General features: G+C 33.3%; 1 pseudogene; it reads right to left on the bottom strand.

Annotated features, from left to right (window-relative positions):
* Nucleotides 1–1,775: 1,775 nt before the first annotated feature.
* On the bottom strand, nt 1,776–2,375 carry LOC131936701 (small ribosomal subunit protein uS7m-like; annotated as a pseudogene).
* Nucleotides 2,376–3,180: the final 805 nt, after the last annotated feature.

Below are 3,180 nucleotides of genomic sequence, written 5' to 3'. Positions count from 1 at the left end.
TTTTTCTTTCTTTACGTTTACGGACACCACCGGCTCAGTAGGTGTCTTTCATAGCCAGGCAGCCCTCAGCACAGGAAGCTAATAACTTAAAAAATCACGTCACTCTGGTCAAATTAATGCATAATTACCGATAGAGAAATGCATTCAGAATTTTTTAAAAATAATATTCCCCATTTAACGATATTTGAAAAAGTCGGCAGTGGCAAGAATGGAACCGTCGCCACGGGACTGGCTACAGCACGGCTGTGGGGCTGGGTCAGGTGCCCAAGCGGCTGTCAGCTGTCCGTATACTTTCTACCTCACATACTCTCATTGTTCTCTGATGATTTTTTTATCCTGTTTAAAGTTGTTTTTCTTTATATTTTTAATGAGTTTTGAAAATAAAATAACAAACTATTAATATCTGTGCATAACTGGAGAGCCGCATCTTGACTTCAAAACTCCTGACCTATGGCCAAGTAAAAGAAAATTATTTTTATTAACAATGATATGCACTGTACTTGAATGTCGATAACCAAAAGATTTCACTTATCATAAGTTTGTATAAAAAGAATCATAAAGCTTTTATGTCATTTAATTTCAAAAAATATAAATGTTTTTGGGAAAAAGTAGAGGCTAGAGGATAAATGTTATTGCTATGTTTAACGTTTGATATGACAGTAAGAGTAAGATTAAAATTACATATTAAAAACTTAGTTAAACGAATATGTTTTACGGTAATTAAATTTAACAGATATCAGAACTTTATTTAGAAAACTGCTAGCGTAATTTAATGGTATATTTCAAGACACTTGAACACTCCGATTAGTTATTGTTGTTTTCATTTTTTATTTTATTTCGGCTGCTTGAATATACTCATTATTGTATTCACTCAAAAAAATTATACATACTGAATTGTAACAAAAGCATTCAGTGGACAAGTGAAAAACAAATTCCGTAAATTACATGTCTGAGCCTAAGAAATGTATTTGTTTACTACAATTGTTCCTAACAGCCTAGCAAAACGAAATACTACACAGGGTGCCTAGGGCAGGGGTCGGCAACCCGCGGCATTGTCCATTCCGAATTGAAACATTCAACTTCATAGTGGATATCACAAAGAAACTTAACCAGCCAAGTGTAAAACTGAAAGGAAAACCCAGCCTATGTCTTGCTTGAATAAGTGGTTTGTTTCGAAAAAAAATACTTTTTTGTTGAATACGTGGTGAGCGGTAAATTACTTAATTACGAAAAAATCTGAAAAAATATTGTTATAAAACCAATGCTACTATTCAATCACTTCAGCGTTAATATAAACAAAATGAAGGATGTTTTCACTGAGCGATTTGAGCTATTCAAAACAAATGCAAGTACTTACATAGTAGATCATCTCAACACAAATTCAAATCAGATTTATATATATATATATATATATATATATATATATATATATATATATATAATCCTAAACAAATATACTATTGACATAAAAATGTTAGTGGCTCTTTAAAAAACGGGTAATGTTGTAAATTGTAACTTTTGGCTCTTTCGGCTCAAAAGGTTGCCGACCCCTGGCCTAGGGCTACATTTTACAACGATCAACTTTGTAGCGATGACCGCCGACACGAAGTCAACCATTATCTTTCATTTAGAAAGGAGTGAGTTGGTAATACCAATATAATTCTTTGTAAGATCTCAATAGCGTTCATTTAGAATGGAGTGTGTTGATATTAAAAATATATTATCTTGACAATTATAATTCTGTAATGTGTTATATAACTCTGAAATCACAATCTTTATCTTAATTGTGCATAGGCTCGATTACTCTCACAAATCTTATGAAGTTCTTGCTTCTTTCTCACTGCCTTACCCTGTTTATTGTAAGCATCCATGATTTCAAGAGTAAGTTTTTTTTTCCATTGAGATTCTCCTTTCTTTGTCTCTTCAGCTATCAATAATCCGCTACATAGCCCTAAAATGCCTTTCGTTTTCCTTGGCACACACTGTTGCCCTATACGCTACTCCACCTTTGACAACCCTAACAGTTATCAGCAGTGGTTTGCAATTGTCAACAGCTTGTTTGAAGATGGTTACATGATTGCACTCAATCTGACTCTTATCTATCTCCGAAGCCTTTTGCCATATCTCAATTTGTAGGAGCTTCATGTTTTCAAACAACCGACGCATCACTTCCCTGACTCTTTCCTTTTTTCCTCCTTTCGTCATAACATTTGTGAATTTTAAAACAATAGGATCATAGAACAAAGGTGAAATTAAAACATCTGTTGTCCGGGCTTTGAGTGGATTATGGAGTCTCTGATCTTTTTCTGATAGCTTTTTGTTAAGTCTTCTTTATTACTTATTGGGTCTAAAAAAACTGGACTGCAACACGACATCCTTGAGACCTGAAAAACACTGTAAAGGGGGCCAATATATCTTAACTGCATTTAAATATTAAGGCCTATGGTAAATATTCCGTTTTATAAATATTAATTACTTTTATTTACTGCATTGTGAATTATTTCCCTTGGTCAGATTGTAACTTAAACAGGGAAGTGACTAACGGGATATTCAAATAACTATGGATACACACTTTTTAAAACCGTTTTATGAAACATATTCGTTTAAAAAAAAGAAAATAAAAATGAATCAATAAAATAAAATTAAAAACAATATAACATTTGGTATAAGAAAGACAATTAGAATGTTTGAGTTTACTGCCATTTTTTTTTAAAGCAATGTATGTTGTAATACTTTATTTTTCGATAAGTGTAGTGCTACCTATTACAATTTTATAATATTTTTTTGACAAAAAATATGATCTATTGATATATTAGAGCGATTTCATAAAGATGAATAACACGTAGACGTGTATTGAATCAATGACCATGGACCGACACATCTGGTTAATGTTGGTTAGTCGCTTGTGCATGCATTGTTTCTATATGTGTATATGCTTGTCTTCTTTGTTGTTGCCTTCATGTAAGGATTAGGATGGTGTGCCCCTTTCAACAACGACAAAGAACGAATACAACACATACAATCAGAACAATGGACATACGCCACCTACTCAGTGTGCAAAACCAAATTCGAAAGCAGCCAGATAATTAGACATCATGCCAAGCTTCACACGAACATATCAATCTACGAGTGTCGGTACAGTGAAACTATCGCTGTAAATCACATGTATGAGAAGGGGTG

Source organism: Physella acuta, unplaced genomic scaffold (genome assembly GCF_028476545.2).
Source record: "Physella acuta isolate Inbredline_101_S28 unplaced genomic scaffold, ASM2847654v3 ptg000185l, whole genome shotgun sequence".
In the NCBI taxonomy this organism is placed as follows: Eukaryota; Metazoa; Mollusca; class Gastropoda; family Physidae; genus Physella; species Physella acuta.
The sequence above is the reverse complement of the archived record's forward strand: the minus strand, read 5'-3'. Positions and strand labels throughout refer to the sequence as shown.